At 40.5% G+C, this 16347-nt stretch overlaps 21 non-coding genes across 21 annotated transcripts; all 21 read right to left on the bottom strand.

The window, feature by feature from the left end:
* Nucleotides 1-5738: 5738 nt before the first annotated feature.
* TRNAF-AAA (transfer RNA phenylalanine (anticodon AAA)) lies at nucleotides 5739-5811 on the bottom strand. Its single transcript has one exon. It is a non-coding gene; the product is annotated as a tRNA-Phe (tRNA).
* A 380-nt stretch (nucleotides 5812-6191) lies between these two features.
* On the bottom strand, nucleotides 6192-6264 carry TRNAF-GAA (transfer RNA phenylalanine (anticodon GAA)). The gene has a single exon. It is a non-coding gene; the product is annotated as a tRNA-Phe (tRNA).
* Nucleotides 6265-6644: 380 nt separating this feature from the next.
* On the bottom strand, nucleotides 6645-6717 carry TRNAF-GAA (transfer RNA phenylalanine (anticodon GAA)). The gene has a single exon. It is a non-coding gene; the product is annotated as a tRNA-Phe (tRNA).
* Nucleotides 6718-7374: 657 nt separating this feature from the next.
* TRNAF-GAA (transfer RNA phenylalanine (anticodon GAA)) lies at nucleotides 7375-7447 on the bottom strand. The gene has a single exon. It is a non-coding gene; the product is annotated as a tRNA-Phe (tRNA).
* Nucleotides 7448-7525: 78 nt separating this feature from the next.
* TRNAF-GAA (transfer RNA phenylalanine (anticodon GAA)) lies at nucleotides 7526-7598 on the bottom strand. The gene has a single exon. It is a non-coding gene; the product is annotated as a tRNA-Phe (tRNA).
* An 809-nt stretch (nucleotides 7599-8407) lies between these two features.
* On the bottom strand, nucleotides 8408-8480 carry TRNAF-GAA (transfer RNA phenylalanine (anticodon GAA)). The gene has a single exon. It is a non-coding gene; the product is annotated as a tRNA-Phe (tRNA).
* Nucleotides 8481-9439: 959 nt separating this feature from the next.
* On the bottom strand, nucleotides 9440-9512 carry TRNAF-AAA (transfer RNA phenylalanine (anticodon AAA)). Its single transcript has one exon. It is a non-coding gene; the product is annotated as a tRNA-Phe (tRNA).
* Nucleotides 9513-9892: 380 nt separating this feature from the next.
* TRNAF-GAA (transfer RNA phenylalanine (anticodon GAA)) lies at nucleotides 9893-9965 on the bottom strand. The gene has a single exon. It is a non-coding gene; the product is annotated as a tRNA-Phe (tRNA).
* Nucleotides 9966-10623: 658 nt separating this feature from the next.
* Nucleotides 10624-10696, bottom strand: TRNAF-GAA (transfer RNA phenylalanine (anticodon GAA)). The gene has a single exon. It is a non-coding gene; the product is annotated as a tRNA-Phe (tRNA).
* Nucleotides 10697-11354: 658 nt separating this feature from the next.
* TRNAF-GAA (transfer RNA phenylalanine (anticodon GAA)) lies at nucleotides 11355-11427 on the bottom strand. Its single transcript has one exon. It is a non-coding gene; the product is annotated as a tRNA-Phe (tRNA).
* A 229-nt stretch (nucleotides 11428-11656) lies between these two features.
* On the bottom strand, nucleotides 11657-11729 carry TRNAF-GAA (transfer RNA phenylalanine (anticodon GAA)). Its single transcript has one exon. It is a non-coding gene; the product is annotated as a tRNA-Phe (tRNA).
* An 807-nt stretch (nucleotides 11730-12536) lies between these two features.
* On the bottom strand, nucleotides 12537-12609 carry TRNAF-GAA (transfer RNA phenylalanine (anticodon GAA)). Its single transcript has one exon. It is a non-coding gene; the product is annotated as a tRNA-Phe (tRNA).
* A 380-nt stretch (nucleotides 12610-12989) lies between these two features.
* TRNAF-GAA (transfer RNA phenylalanine (anticodon GAA)) lies at nucleotides 12990-13062 on the bottom strand. Its single transcript has one exon. It is a non-coding gene; the product is annotated as a tRNA-Phe (tRNA).
* A 658-nt stretch (nucleotides 13063-13720) lies between these two features.
* Nucleotides 13721-13793, bottom strand: TRNAF-GAA (transfer RNA phenylalanine (anticodon GAA)). Its single transcript has one exon. It is a non-coding gene; the product is annotated as a tRNA-Phe (tRNA).
* Nucleotides 13794-13871: 78 nt separating this feature from the next.
* TRNAF-GAA (transfer RNA phenylalanine (anticodon GAA)) lies at nucleotides 13872-13944 on the bottom strand. The gene has a single exon. It is a non-coding gene; the product is annotated as a tRNA-Phe (tRNA).
* A 229-nt stretch (nucleotides 13945-14173) lies between these two features.
* On the bottom strand, nucleotides 14174-14246 carry TRNAF-GAA (transfer RNA phenylalanine (anticodon GAA)). The gene has a single exon. It is a non-coding gene; the product is annotated as a tRNA-Phe (tRNA).
* Nucleotides 14247-14474: 228 nt separating this feature from the next.
* On the bottom strand, nucleotides 14475-14547 carry TRNAF-GAA (transfer RNA phenylalanine (anticodon GAA)). Its single transcript has one exon. It is a non-coding gene; the product is annotated as a tRNA-Phe (tRNA).
* A 229-nt stretch (nucleotides 14548-14776) lies between these two features.
* On the bottom strand, nucleotides 14777-14849 carry TRNAF-GAA (transfer RNA phenylalanine (anticodon GAA)). Its single transcript has one exon. It is a non-coding gene; the product is annotated as a tRNA-Phe (tRNA).
* Nucleotides 14850-15078: 229 nt separating this feature from the next.
* TRNAF-GAA (transfer RNA phenylalanine (anticodon GAA)) lies at nucleotides 15079-15151 on the bottom strand. Its single transcript has one exon. It is a non-coding gene; the product is annotated as a tRNA-Phe (tRNA).
* Nucleotides 15152-15229: 78 nt separating this feature from the next.
* On the bottom strand, nucleotides 15230-15302 carry TRNAF-GAA (transfer RNA phenylalanine (anticodon GAA)). Its single transcript has one exon. It is a non-coding gene; the product is annotated as a tRNA-Phe (tRNA).
* A 78-nt stretch (nucleotides 15303-15380) lies between these two features.
* TRNAF-GAA (transfer RNA phenylalanine (anticodon GAA)) lies at nucleotides 15381-15453 on the bottom strand. The gene has a single exon. It is a non-coding gene; the product is annotated as a tRNA-Phe (tRNA).
* Between the last annotated feature and the right edge of the window lie 894 nt (nucleotides 15454-16347).

Raw genomic sequence — 16347 nt, 5'->3', positions numbered from 1 at the left:
AGAAGTAAATACGTCAGATTGGAAAATGCGCCATGGCTGAACCCCTATGTTAAGAGTCAGATGCACCTGCGAGATACTTACAAAACAAAAAGTCGTCAATCAGTAAATAAAGAATTCTACCTCCATCAATACAGATTGCAAAGAAATTACGTAACCAGCCTCATTCACAGACAAAAATCAAGTTACTTTAAGAAGAAACTAGAATCAGGAAGAACTTCAGATGTCTGGAAAACGATAAAACCCTACTTAAAAATGAGAAATAGTAAACAAATAACCAAAATCGAATATGATAACCAAACATTTGATGAGCCTAACCAAATAGTGAACAAATTAAATGACTACTTTGTTCATACAGCCGACAAACTAATAGCAGCCCGTACCACAAATATGAACAAACAGGTTTTAAGGCCAATCTCACAAATTCACCCTCCTGGAGAGATTTCGCCAGTTGCCCTAACAGATTTTGATTTAGTCGATGAAACCACAGTCTTCAATATACTGAAGAAGATAAAACCAAATAAAGCCACTGGGATAGACGGTCTGGCGCCTGCTCTCCTTAAATCATTAGCTGCCATACACTGTTAAAAAAAATGGAACTGTTTGAAACCTTTAGAGGTGTTTCCTAATGCATCCCCAGGAGCACCTCTATTGGTGTTTAAAAGCACCATTCGAGAGGATGTCAATACGCACCTTTCAAAACGGTGCGAAATAATACCTTCTCTGAAGGTCCTTTTTAAATCCTGTTAGGTGTTTTAATCGCTTTGAATAGAGGTGTATATTAATACCAGAAAAAGTGTTTATAAACCCTTAAAAAAAGGTCTTTTTGAGACTAATTTGGTGTTTTTAAATTCCAATGACGTTGGTGCTTTTTAATTCCTGTTAGGTTTAAAACAAAACCCTTAATAGAGGTTTATAATTATACCAGAAAGGTGTCTATAGACTCTGTAGAAGGTGTTTTTTGAAATTTATTTTTTCAAAACACATGAGTTACCATAGATTTGTCGCTCAAAATCTGCTGCTCAAATCCAGTGGATTAAGGGTAAACGTTTTTTCTGCTGTAAGCCTTATTCAACTGTGTAAGAATTGGTATGCGTGTGAAATGGTTACGTTTAACCTTTACTGTATATCCTCAATAGTTCTATTTAAGGACCTGATTCAAATGTGCATTTAATTTTCGGCTCACTGTGAACCGTCAAGACCTCAAAGACACAAGAATTCAAGGAACCAATCCGAACAACGCTTACTAAAATATTTAAAAGTAACATTCAGTGTAACTAGGAAAGTTTAATTTCATGTTTACACTGTATATTAATGTAGTAAAGCTGAGTTAAAAAGTAAACACCAAATTTGATATATTAATATAAAAGATCTTCTTGGAATATTGAAATGAAACAGAGCTTTATAGCTACAAAACAACATAAAGAATCGATATGCCGAAACATACTTAACAAATTTTCATTTAATATTCTACAATAAGAAAATGTTATAGTTTTGTAAGAAATCTTTTCACCCTACTCGCTTTATATTAACTATGAGATGCGTGTAGTGTTTCGACTCAGATGCAATCTTCATTACTCGTTCTATATAAACTTTCACTTGTGTTGTTCCGAAGAAAGAAAATTATCTTAAATATTTAAATAAATATAAATGATATTAATTTTTTTAATCGTCAGTATTTTACCTTAATTCTAGTTAAGTGGTTTTAAGAACATTATTCTTAAAATGATTTTAAACATATATTGACGTTTGACTTCTAGCGTAAACTGTTTTCACAATTTGTGGAAAGTAAGGGTAAATAAGGCGATTGATTCAAAATTGGTAGGAATAACCGCTATTGCGTGAACCTTTGGTCTAAGCCCTGAAATTGGGAGGCTAGTCGTTTCTCGTAACCCGATCGCGCGTACATCTTAATCCCAACGATGATAATGGAGTAGAAGCCAACGTTTCAGATTGGCGTGTATGTGGTATACACTGAAGACTATATGATGGTGTTGTCAGAAGACAATAAATACAGATTAGCGTGTATGTGGTATTTACCATTAGAAATACAAGTGCGGCGATAGCGTAATGAAGTAGAAGTTTTACTTCTCCGAGTGACGATGACGTCACGGAGAGGTTTTGCACTGGACGTGTCTGTGTGTCTGTCTGTCACCGCGTTCGCAGTTGGCAAATCTAACCAAACGTGTTCGTCATTTCCGAACAGCTTTCGCAGTATACAGAAATTCGGAAAATGTTTCTTCGTTGCTATATCCATCTTATTTAACGTCAATTATTAACTATCCGTTACTCCTTCATCTGCTGTCTAACAACCAATTGTTTCACCCAATTCCAACCGGTATTTAATGGTTTCTAACAACACCATGCACTAGGTTTTGGTGTACTCCACATACGCCACACGTGAGACATGAGAAACGTCTAGCCTCCTAATGGCAGAGCTTCCACCAAAGGTTCACGCAATTGCGCATTTCTTATCTCTTAGTGTGAATCAATCACCTTATATACCCAAAATTTACAAAAGTTCTGATATAGGTGTTTCCTAGAAGTATAACTTTATAGATAGCTATGTTTAAGATTATTTTAGGAATTAAGTTTCTTAAACCGACCTAACTATAATTATCGAAAAATACTGACAATTAAAATAATTCATATCACTTATATTTATTTAATTATTTAAGACTCCTGTTTAAGATAAACTTATTTCTTTCGAATGACAAAATTGAGAGTATATATAGAACGATTAATGAAGATTGCATCTGAATCGAGACACAACACGCATATCAAAGTTAATATAAAGCGAGTAGGATGATAAGATCTCTTACAAAACGATTACATTTTCTTTTTGCAGAATATTAAATCGAAATATTTTAAATATTTTTCGGCATTACGATTCTTTTAGTAGTTGTGTAGCTATAAAGCTTTGTTTCATCTCAGACACACAGATACGTCCAGTGTAATTTCTTTCCGTGACGTCATCGTCACTCTGAGAGATAAAAACCTGTGTCAAGGGGAAATTCAAGTGATTTTTTACGAATTACTCTAATTCCAAGACATTCCAGCATATTTAACTCTTCGAGAATTATTTTGCAATGATTGAAAAATCAAAATAAGTATAAATTCTCTCAAATATTAGAATAAGCTAGTCTTAAGAAATATAAAATAATTTTGATTTTTAAAATCTTTGGGATATTTTTAGGATGCTTCACTATGCAGGTAGAATTAGAAGATTATTTCCCTCTAAGCTCATATCAATAACCTTTCACTTAATAAACACCATATCAGCTAAAAATGTGTAAAGTAAATCCCAAAGGTGTTTATTCGCACCATTCGAACAGATTTATATTAATAACACTATTTCCGTTTAAAAAAATATTAACTAAGGGTCAATTAACACCTAAAGGTGTGTCTACGTGCCTGTGAATCACCATTTCCTTAAAAAATACCTTAAAAGAGTCAACTAGCACCTTTTTTCGGAGGAAACACCATCTCAGTTAAAAAATCTCAAAAAAGAGTTTATAAACACCTCAAGGTATTTCCGAACACCCATGAAACACCTTTTTTTCTAACAGTGTAATTGCTAGTGTAGTTACTAAAATAATAAATTTAACATTCACTACCGGCTCCTACCCGAAACAATGGAAACAAGCCCAAGTCATTCCAATATATAAGGATGGAAACGTTACTAATCCAAAGAACTACAGACCCATATCTATTTTACCATCTTTATCTCTGGTTTGTGAAAGAATAGTGCATAAAAATATATATAAATATCTAGAAGAACATAAGGTGTTTTACACCCTGCAATCTGGCTTCCGAGAAAAGCACTCAACTAAAACCTGCATATTCAACCTTTATGAGACGATTCTGGAAAATCTAAACCAAGGAATGTACGTCTTAGTAGTTTTTATAGACCTCTCAAAAGCTTTCGATACAGTGCAACACGATATCCTTTTGAGTGACTTACTAAATGCTGGAATTGAAGACAAAGCGCTATCATGGTTCGCATCCTATTTGAAAGACAGATATCAGTCTGTGCACTACGCCAATAAATATTCTCAGAATCTGCCAGTTAAACATGGGGTCCCACAAGGTAGTGTGCTGGGTCCCCTATTGTTTAACTTGTATACATCTGAATTGCACAAAACTCTAAAACACTCAACGGCCAATGAATACGCCGACGATAGCGCCATAATAGGAGCACACAAAAATCTAGACCAGCTGATAACAGCTATGGAACAAGACATTAGCAATCTAAAGAAAGGACTAAACGACAAAGGACTATTTCTTAATGAGAAGAAAACGAAATTCATGGTTTTCTCCCCGAACATGAAGTCCAGAGATAATTCAATAAACTTAGAAACTCTCTGTAATGGCTCTATCTTCCGAGTTAAAACCTTCAAATACCTAGGAGTCTGGCTAGACGAATTACTATCTTGGGCAGAGCAAATCAACTACGTTGCAAATAAAGTAAAATCCAGAATATGGCTACTAAAGCCTTTACAGAACTGCTTGGACACAGCAACTTTGCGTTTAATTTACATTGCTTGCATAAAACCCGTATTTGACTACGGTGATATATTCTACCACAACACGACGTCAAATAACACTGCTAAACTGGAAGCTCAACATAAAATGTGTGCAAAACTTATAACTAAAATGACAAAGTATTCCTCTGCCACTAAGGCCATAGAACTAGCGCAAATAACTTCGCTCAAAACAAATTACAACTATAACCTCTTAGTCTTGATGCATAACATCAAAAACAGAAATGTCCCACAATATATGCTTGATTGGTTCCCTGATCCTAGGCAATCTAGCTCTACCAGGAACTATAGAAATAACTTCTATGTCGAATCTTTCAACTCAAAATTCCGTCCAAAGAGCACTAAATACAGAGGTATCAAGGCCTGGAACGACCTGGACGCCTCTATAAAGTCAATTGAACCTACAAAACTGTTTAAAACTGCTATTAAAAACATTTTAAATTAATTTAAATTAAAATATACTCCACGGACTCCTTTGTAAATAAGAATTTTTCTTAAAGGTTGATCCAATAAAAGCCTTTTTTATTATTATTATTTTATTATATTCAAGCAGCTAGGGAATCTTTCCTGAAGCAAATAATTTACTTTAAGATACACGACCCAAAAAGCTCTCGTATTTCCGAAACCCGGGATCGAACCAGGGAGCTTTAGATCTTCAGTCTAACGCTCTCCCAACTGAGCAATTTCGGCTCATAATCACGCAGCTAGGGAATTTTTCCTGAAGAAAATAATTTACTTTAAGATACACGATCCAAACACCTCTGCTGTTGCCGAAACCCGGGACCTTTAGATCTTCAGTCTAACGCTCTCCCAACTAAGCTATTTCGGCTCTTTTTCATGTAACCAGGGACACTTTCCTTGGGAAAGCAGTTTACTTTAATGTACACGACCCAAAAAGCTTTCATGTTGCCGAAACCAGGGACCTTTAGATCTTCAGTCTAACGCTCTCCCAACTGAGCTATTTCGGCTCATGTTCAAGCAACTTGGGAATTTTTCCTGAAGAAAGTAATTTACCTTAAGGTACACGATCCAAAAACCTCTCCTGTTGCCGAAACCCGCGATCGAACCAGGGACCTTTAGATCTTCAGTCTAACGCCCTCCCAACTGAGCTATTTCGGCTCTCTTTCATGAAACCAGGGAAACTTTTCTGAAGCAAATAATTTACTTTAAGATATACTATCCAAAAAGATTTCATATTACCGAAACCTGGGATCAAACCAGGGACCTTTAGATCTTTAGTCTAACGCTCTTCCAACTGAGCTATTTCGGCTCTTGTTCAAGCAGCTAGGGAATTTTTCCTGAAGAAAATAATTTACTTTAAGATACACGATCCAAAAACCTCTCCTGTTGCCGAAACCTTGGATCGAACCAGGGACCTTTAGATCTTCAGTCTAACGCTCTCCCAACTAAGCTATTTCGGTTCTCGTTTATTCAACCAGGTAAACTTTCCTGAAGCAAATAATTTACTTTAAGATACACGACCCAAAAAGCTCTCGTGTTGCTGAAACCCGGGATCGAACCAGGGACCTTTAGATCTTCAGTCTAACGCTCTCCCAACTGAGCAATTTCGGCTCATATTCACGCAGCTAGGGAATTTTTCCTGAAGAAAATAATTTACTTTAAGATACACGATCCAAACACCTCTGCTGTTGCCGAAACCCGGGATCGAACCAGGGACCTTTAGATCTTCAGTCTAACGCTCTCCCAACTGAGCTATTTCGGCTCTTATTCATGCAACCAGGTAGACTTTCCTGAAGCAAATAATTTACTTTAAGATACTCGACCCAAAAAGCTCTCGTGTTGCTGAAACCCGGGATCGAACCAGGGACCTTTAGATCTTCAATCTAACGCTCTCCCAACTGAGCTATTTCGGCTCATATTCAAGCAGCTAGGGAATCTTTCCTGAAGCAAATAATTTACTTTAAGATACACGACCCAAAAAGCTCTCGTATTTCCGAAACCCGGGATCGAACCAGGGAGCTTTAGATCTTCAGTCTAACGCTCTCCCAACTGAGCAATTTCGGCTCATAATCACGCAGCTAGGGAATTTTTCCTGAAGAAAATAATTTACTTTAAGATACACGATCCAAACACCTCTGCTGTTGCCGAAACCCGGGATCGAACCAGGGACCTTTAGATCTTCAGTCTAACGCTCTCCCAACTGAGCTATTTCGGCTCTTATTCATGCAACCAGGTAGACTTTCCTGAAGCAAATAATTTACTTTAAGATACTCGACCCAAAAAGCTCTCGTGTTGCTGAAACCCGGGATCGAACCAGGGACCTTTAGATCTTCAATCTAACGCTCTCCCAACTGAGCTATTTCGGCTCATATTCAAGCAGCTAGGGAATCTTTCCTGAAGCAAATAATTTACTTTAAGATACACGACCCAAAAAGCTCTCGTATATCCGAAACCCGGGATCGAACCAGGGAGCTTTAGATCTTCAGTCTAACGCTCTCCCAACTGAGCAATTTCGGCTCATAATCACGCAGCTAGGGAATTTTTCATGAAGAAAATAATTTACTTTAAGATACACGATCCAAACACCTCTGCTGTTGCCGAAACCCGGGACCTTTAGATCTTCAGTCTAACGCTCTCCCAACTAAGCTATTTCGGCTCTTTTTCATGTAACCAGGGACACTTTCCTTGGGAAAGCAGTTTACTTTAATGTACACGACCCAAAAAGCTTTCATGTTGCCGAAACCAGGGACCTTTAGATCTTCAGTCTAACGCTCTCCCAACTGAGCTATTTCGGCTCATGTTCAAGCAACTTGGGAATTTTTCCTGAAGAAAGTAATTTACCTTTAGGTACACGATCCAAAACCTCTCCTGTTGCCGAAACCCGGGATCGAACCAGGGACCTTTAGATCTTCAGTCTAACGCCCTCCCAACTGAGCTATTTCGGCTCTCTTTCATGAAACCAGGGAAACTTTTGTGAAGCAAATAATTTACTTTAAGATACACGACCCAAAAAGCTCTCGTGTTGCTGAAACCCGGGATCGAACCAGGGACCTTTAGATCTTCAGTCTAACGCTCTCCCAACTGAGCTATTTCGGCTCATATTCAAGCAGCTAGGGAATCTTTCCTGAAGCAAATAATTTACTTTAAGATACACGACCCAAAAAGCTCTCGTATTTCCGAAACCCGGGATCGAACCAGGGAGCTTTAGATCTTCAGTCTAACGCTCTCCCAACTGAGCAATTTCGGCTCATAATCACGCAGCTAGGGAATTTTTCCTGAAGAAAATAATTTACTTTAAGATACACGATCCAAACACCTCTGCTGTTGCCGAAACCCGGGACCTTTAGATCTTCAGTCTAACGCTCTCCCAACTAAGCTATTTCGGCTCTTTTTCATGTAACCAGGGACACTTTCCTTGGGAAAGCAGTTTACTTTAATGTACACGACCCAAAAAGCTTTCATGTTGCCGAAACCCGGGACCTTTAGATCTTCAGTCTAACGCTCTCCCAACTGAGCTATTTCGGCTCTTATTCATGCAACCAGGTAAACTTTCCTGAAGCAAATAATTTACTTTAAGATACTCGACCCATAAAGCTCTCGTGATGCCGAAACCCGGGATCGAACCAGGGACCTTTACATCTTCAGTCTAACGCTCTCCCAACTGAGCTATTTCGGCTCATGTTCAAGCAACTTGGGAATTTTTCCTGAAGAAAGTAATTTACCTTAAGGTACACGATCCAAAAACCTCTCCTGTTGCCGAAACCCGGGATCGAACCAGGGACCTTTAGATCTTCAGTCTAACGCTCTCCCAACTGAGCTATTTCTGCTCTCGTTCATGCAACCAGGTAAACTTTCCTGAAGCAAATAATTTACTTTAAGGTACACGACCCAAAAAGCTCTCGTGTTGCCGAAACCCGGGATCGAACCAGGGACCTTTAGATCTTCAGTCTAACGCTCTCCCAACTGAGCTATTTCGGCTCATTTTCAAGCAGCTAGGGAATTTTTCCTGAAGCAAATAATTTACTTTAAGATACACGATGCAAAAAGATTTACTATTGCCGAAAACTGGGATCAAACCAGGGACCTTTAGATCTTCAGTCTAACGCTCTCCCAACTAAGCTATTTCGGCTCTTTTTCATGTAACCAGGGACACTTTCCTTGGAAAGTAGTTTACTTTAATGTACACGACCCAAAAAGCTTTCATGTTGCCGAAACCCGGGATCGAACCACGGACCTTTAGATCTTCAGTCTAACGCTCTCCCAACTGAGCTATTTCGGCTCTTATTCATGCAACCAGGTAAACTTTCCTGAAGCAAATAATTTACTTTAAGATACACGACCCAAAAAGCTCTCGTATTTCCGAAACCCGGGATCGAACCAGGGAGCTTTAGATCTTCAGTCTAACGCTCTCCCAACTGAGCAATTTCGGCTCATAATCACGCAGCTAGGGAATTTTTCCTGAAGAAAATAATTTACTTTAAGATACACGATCCAAACACCTCTGCTGTTGCCGAAACCCGGGACCTTTAAATCTTCAGTCTAACGCTCTCCCAACTAAGCTATTTCGGCTCTTTTTCATGTAACCAGGGACACTTTCCTTGGGAAAGCAGTTTACTTTAATGTACACGACCCAAAAAGCTTTCATGTTGCCGAAACCAGGGACCTTTAGATCTTCAGTCTAACGCTCTCCCAACTGAGCTATTTCGGCTCATGTTCAAGCAACTTGGGAATTTTTCCTGAAGAAAGTAATTTACCTTAAGGTACACGATCCAAAAACCTCTCCTGTTGCCGAAACCCGGGATCGAACCAGGGACCTTTAGATCTTCAGTCTAACGCCCCCCCAACTGAGCTATTTCGGCTCTCTTTCATGAAACCAGGGAAACTTTTCTTTAGCAAATAATTTACTTTAAGATATACTATCCAAAAAGATTTCATATTACCGAAACCTGGGATCAAACCAGGGACCTTTAGATCTTTAGTCTAACGCTCTTCCAACTGAGCTATTTCGGCTCTTGTTCAAGCAGCTAGGGAATTTTTCCTGAAGAAAATAATTTACTTTAAGATACACGATCCAAAAACCTCTCCTGTTGCCGAAACCTAGGATCGAACCAGGGACCTTTAGATCTTCAGTCTAACGCTCTCCCAACTAAGCTATTTCGGTTCTCGTTTATTCAACCAGGTAAACTTTCCTGAAGCAAATAATTTACTTTAAGATACACGACCCAAAAAGCTCTCGTGTTGCTGAAACCCGGGATCGAACCAGGGACCTTTAGATCTTCAGTCTAACGCTCTCCCAACTGAGCAATTTCGGCTCATATTCACGCAGCTAGGGAATTTTTCCTGAAGAAAATAATTTACTTTAAGATACACGATCCAAACACCTCTGCTGTTGCCGAAACCCGGGATCGAACCAGGGACCTTTAGATCTTCAGTCTAACGCTCTCCCAACTGAGCTATTTCGGCTCTTATTCATGCAACCAGGTAGACTTTCCTGAAGCAAATAATTTACTTTAAGATACTCGACCCAAAAAGCTCTCGTGTTGCTGAAACCCGGGATCGAACCAGGGACCTTTAGATCTTCAATCTAACGCTCTCCCAACTGAGCTATTTCGGCTCATATTCAAGCAGCTAGGGAATCTTTCCTGAAGCAAATAATTTACTTTAAGATACACGACCCAAAAAGCTCTCGTATTTCCGAAACCCGGGATCGAACCAGGGAGCTTTAGATCTTCAGTCTAACGCTCTCCCAACTGAGCAATTTCGGCTCATAATCACGCAGCTAGGGAATTTTTCCTGAAGAAAATAATTTACTTTAAGATACACGATCCAAACACCTCTGCTGTTGCCGAAACCCGGGACCTTTAGATCTTCAGTCTAACGCTCTCCCAACTAAGCTATTTCGGCTCTTTTTCATGTAACCAGGGACACTTTCCTTGGGAAAGCAGTTTACTTTAATGTACACGACCCAAAAAGCTTTCATGTTGCCGAAACCAGGGACCTTTAGATCTTCAGTCTAACGCTCTCCCAACTGAGCTATTTCGGCTCATGTTCAAGCAACTTGGGAATTTTTCCTGAAGAAAGTAATTTACCTTAAGGTACACGATCCAAAAACCTCTCCTGTTGCCGAAACCCGGGATCGAACCAGGGACCTTTAGATCTTCAGTCTAACGCCCTCCCAACTGAGCTATTTCGGCTCTCTTTCATGAAACCAGGGAAACTTTTCTGAAGCAAATAATTTACTTTAAGATACACGACCCAAAAAGCTCTCGTGTTGCTGAAACCCGGGATCGAACCAGGGACCTTTAGATCTTCTGTCTAACGCTCTCCCAACTGAGCTATTTCGGCTCATATTCAAGCAGCTAGGGAATCTTTCCTGAAGCAAATAATTTACTTTAAGATACACGACCCAAAAAGCTCTGGTATTTCCGAAACCCGGGATCGAACCAGGGAGCTTTAGATCTTCAGTCTAACGCTCTCCCAACTGAGCAATTTCGGCTCATAATCACGCAGCTAGGGAATTTTTCCTGAAGAAAATAATTTACTTTAAGATACACGATCCAAACACCTCTGCTGTTGCCGAAACCCGGGACCTTTAGATCTTCAGTCTAACGCTCTCCCAACTAAGCTATTTCGGCTCTTTTTCATGTAACCAGGGACACTTTCCTTGGGAAAGCAGTTTACTTTAATGTACACGACCCAAAAAGCTTTCATGTTGCCGAAACCCGGGACCTTTAGATCTTCAGTCTAACGCTCTCCCAACTGAGCTATTTCGGCTCTTATTCATGCAACCAGGTAAACTTTCCTGAAGCAAATAATTTACTTTAAGATACTCGACCCATAAAGCTCTCGTGATGCCGAAACCCGGGATCGAACCAGGGACCTTTAGATCTTCAGTCTAACGCTCTCCCAACTGAGCTATTTCGGCTCATGTTCAAGCAACTTGGGAATTTTTCCTGAAGAAAGTAATTTACCTTAAGGTACACGATCCAAAAACCTCTCCTGTTGCCGAAACCCGGGATCGAACCAGGGACCTTTAGATCTTCAGTCTAACGCTCTCCCAACTGAGCTATTTCTGCTCTCGTTCATGCAACCAGGTAAACTTTCCTGAAGCAAATAATTTACTTTAAGGTACACGACCCAAAAAGCTCTCGTGTTGCCGAAACCCGGGATCGAACCAGGGACCTTTAGATCTTCAGTCTAACGCTCTCCCAACTGAGCTATTTCGGCTCATATTCAAGCAGCTAGGGAATTTTTCCTGAAGCAAATAATTTACTTTAAGATACACGATGCAAAAAGATTTACTATTGCCGAAAACTGGGATCAAACCAGGGACCTTTAGATCTTCAGTCTAACGCTCTCCCAACTAAGCTATTTCGGCTCTTTTTCATGTAACCAGGGACACTTTCCTTGGAAAGTAGTTTACTTTAATGTACACGACCCAAAAAGCTTTCATGTTGCCGAAACCCGGGATCGAACCACGGACCTTTAGATCTTCAGTCTAACGCTCTCCCAACTGAGCTATTTCGGCTCTTATTCATGCAACCAGGTAAACTTTCCTGAAGCAAATAATTTACTTTAAGATACACGACCCAAAAAGCTCTCGTATTTCCGAAACCCGGGATCGAACCAGGGAGCTTTAGATCTTCAGTCTAACGCTCTCCCAACTGAGCAATTTCGGCTCATAATCACGCAGCTAGGGAATTTTTCCTGAAGAAAATAATTTACTTTAAGATACACGATCCAAACACCTCTGCTGTTGCCGAAACCCGGGACCTTTAGATCTTCAGTCTAACGCTCTCCCAACTAAGCTATTTCGGCTCTTTTTATGTAACCAGGGACACTTTCCTTGGGAAAGCAGTTTACTTTAATGTACACGACCCAAAAAGCTTTCATGTTGCCGAAACCAGGGACCTTTAGATCTTCAGTCTAACGCTCTCCCAACTGAGCTATTTCGGCTCATGTTCAAGCAACTTGGGAATTTTTCCTGAAGAAAGTAATTTACCTTAAGGTACACGATCCAAAAACCTCTCCTGTTGCCGAAACCCGGGATCGAACCAGGGACCTTTAGATCTTCAGTCTAACGCTCTTCCAACTGAGCTATTTCGGCTCTTGTTCAAGCAGCTAGGGAATTTTTCCTGAAGAAAATAATTTACTTTAAGATACACGATCCATAAACCTCTCCTGTTGCCGAAACCTAGGATCGAACCAGGGACCTTTAGATCTTCAGTCTAACGCTCTCCCAACTAAGCTATTTCGGTTCTCGTTTATTCAACCAGGTAAACTTTCCTGAAGCAAATAATTTACTTTAAGATACACGACCCAAAAAGCTCTCGTGTTGCTGAAACCCGGGATCGAACCAGGGACCTTTAGATCTTCAGTCTAACGCTCTCCCAACTGAGCAATTTCGGCTCATATTCACGCAGCTAGGGAATTTTTCCTGAAGAAAATAATTTACTTTAAGATACACGATCCAAACACCTCTGCTGTTGCCGAAACCCGGGATCGAACCAGGGACCTTTAGATCTTCAGTCTAACGCTCTCCCAACTGAGCTATTTCGGCTCTTATTCATGCAACCAGGTAGACTTTCCTGAAGCAAATAATTTACTTTAAGATACTCGACCCAAAAAGCTCTCGTGTTGCTGAAACCCGGGATCGAACCAGGGACCTTTAGATCTTCAATCTAACGCTCTCCCAACTGAGCTATTTCGGCTCATATTCAAGCAGCTAGGGAATCTTTCCTGAAGCAAATAATTTACTTTAAGATACACGACCCAAAAAGCTCTCGTATTTCCGAAACCCGGGATCGAACCAGGGAGCTTTAGATCTTCAGTCTAACGCTCTCCCAACTGAGCAATTTCGGCTCATAATCACGCAGCTAGGGAATTTTTCCTGAAGAAAATAATTTACTTTAAGATACACGATCCAAACACCTCTGCTGTTGCCGAAACCCGGGACCTTTAGATCTTCAGTCTAACGCTCTCCCAACTAAGCTATTTCGGCTCTTTTTCATGTAACCAGGGACACTTTCCTTGGGAAAGCAGTTTACTTTAATGTACACGACCCAAAAAGCTTTCATGTTGCCGAAACCAGGGACCTTTAGATCTTCAGTCTAACGCTCTCCCAACTGAGCTATTTCGGCTCATGTTCAAGCAACTTGGGAATTTTTCCTGAAGAAAGTAATTTACCTTAAGGTACACGATCCAAAAACCTCTCCTGTTGCCGAAACCCGGGATCGAACCAGGGACCTTTAGATCTTCAGTCTAACGCCCTCCCAACTGAGCTATTTCGGCTCTCTTTCATGAAACCAGGGAAACTTTTCTGAAGCAAATAATTTACTTTAAGATACACGACCCAAAAAGCTCTCGTGTTGCTGAAACCCGGGATCGAACCAGGGACCTTTAGATCTTCAGTCTAACGCTCTCCCAACTGAGCTATTTCGGCTCATATTCAAGCAGCTAGGGAATCTTTCCTGAAGCAAATAATTTACTTTAAGATACACGACCCAAAAAGCTCTCGTATTTCCGAAACCCGGGATCGAACCAGGGAGCTTTAGATCTTCAGTCTAACGCTCTCCCAACTGAGCAATTTCGGCTCATAATCACGCAGCTAGGGAATTTTTCCTGAAGAAAATAATTTACTTTAAGATACACGATCCAAACACCTCTGCTGTTGCCGAAACCCGGGATCGAACCAGGGACCTTTAGATCTTCAGTCTAACGCTCTCCCAACTGAGCTATTTCGGCTCTTATTCATGCAACCAGGTAGACTTTCCTGAAGCAAATAATTTACTTTAAGATACTCGACCCAAAAAGCTCTCGTATTTCCGAAACCCGGGATCGAACCAGGGACCTTTAGATCTTCAGCCTAACGCTCTCGCAACAGAGCTTTTCGGCTCTTATTCATGCAACCAGGTAATCTTTCCTGAAGCAAATAATTTACTTTAAGATACTCGACCCAAAAAGCTCTCGTGATGCCGAAACCCGGGATCGAACCAGGGACCTTTAGATCTTCAGTCTAACGCTCTCCCAACTGAGCTATTTCGGCTCATATTCCAGCCGCTAGGGAATTTTTCCTGAAGCAAGTAATTTACTTTAAGATACACGACCCAAAAAGCTCTCGTGATGCCGAAACCCGGGATCGAAACAGGGACCTTTAGATCTTCAGTCTAACGCTCTCCCACCTGAGCTATTTCGGCTCATATTCAAGCAGCTAGGGAATTTTTCCTGAAGAAAGTAATTCACCTTAAGGTACACGACCCAAAAAGCTCTCGTGTTGCCGAAACCCGGGATCGAACCAGGGACCTTTAGATCTTCAGTCTAACGCTCTCCCAACTGAGCTATTTCGGCTCATATTCAAGCCGCTAGGGAATTTTTCCTGAAGCAAGTAATTTACTTTAAGATACACGACCCAAAAAGCTCTCGTGTTGCCGAAACCCGGGATCGAAACAGGGACCTTTAGATCTTCAGTCTAACGCTCTCCCAACTGAGCTATTTCGGCTCACATTCAAGCAGCTAGGGAATTTTTCCTGAAGCAAATAATTTACTTTAAGATATACTATCCAAAAAGATTTCATATTGCCGAAACCTGGGATCAAACCAGGGACCTTTAGATCTTCAGTCTAACGCTCTCCCAACTGAGCTATTTCGGCTCATATTCAAGCCGCTAGGGAATTTTTCCTGAAGCAAGTAATTTGCTTTAAGATACACGACCCAAAAAGCTCTCGTGTTGCCGAAACCCGGGATCGAACCAGGGACCTTTAGATCTTCAGTCTAACGCTCTCCCAACTGAGCTATTTCGGCTCATATTCAAGCCGCTAGGGAATTTTTCCTGAAGCAAGTAATTTGCTTTAAGATACACGACCCAAAAAGCTCTCGTGTTGCCGAAACCCGGGATCGAACCAGGGACCTTTAGATCTTCAGTCTAACGCTCTCCCAACTGAGCTATTTCGGCTCATATTCAAGCAGCTAGGGAATTTTTCCTGAAGCAAATAATTTACTATAAGATACACGATCCAAAAACCTCTCCCGTTGCCGAAACCCAGGATCGAACCAGGGACCTTTAGATTTTCAGTCTAACGCCCTCCCATCTGAGCTATTTCGGCTCCCTTGCATGAAACCAGGGAAACTTTTCTGAAGCAAATAATTTACTCTAAGATATACTATCCAAAAATATTACATATTGCCGAAACCTGGGATCAAACCAGGGACCTTTAGATCTTCAGTCTAACGCTCTCCCAACTAAGCTATTTCGGCTCTTTTTCTTGTAACTAGGGACACTTTCCTTGGGAAAAACGTTTACCTTAATGTACACGACCCAGAAAGCTTTCATGTTGCCGAAACCCGGGATCGAACCAGGCCCTTTAGATCTTCAGTCTAACGCCCTCCCAACTGAGCTATTTCGGCTCTCTTTCATGAAACCAGGGAAACTTTTCTGAAGCAAATAATTTACTTTAAGATATACTATCCAAAAAGAATTCATATTGCCGAAACCTGGGATCAAACCAGGGACCTTCAGATCTTTAGTCTAACCTCAGATTAATAACCCCTGGATATGAAAGGCAAGCAAAACTGGGCGTTTTCAAATAGTATCGCCATGTGGCGCCCTCAGACGTCAAAACGTAGAACTTTGTCACCCCATGCAGACGACGCAGTATGAATTGTACGGTTGTACCGGCAAGGCCTAGTAAACGTAAACGGGTTTTTTGTGTCTTCGATGTTAAGTTGAAGACATTAAATATTTTCAAAAAATGCCTAGCAAACGCTGTTCTTACGAAAGTTGTCATTTGATTTATCAAATTAATAGTTTAATCTAATTTTTACATAAATAAAAAACCAAAAGCCTACC

Source organism: Phalangium opilio, unplaced genomic scaffold (genome assembly GCF_054372755.1).
Source record: "Phalangium opilio isolate 3A_F unplaced genomic scaffold, DU_Popi_V2 ptg000217l_1, whole genome shotgun sequence".
Lineage (NCBI taxonomy): Eukaryota > Metazoa > Arthropoda > Arachnida > Opiliones > Phalangiidae > Phalangium > Phalangium opilio.
This window is presented reverse-complemented; position numbering and strand designations above follow the sequence as displayed.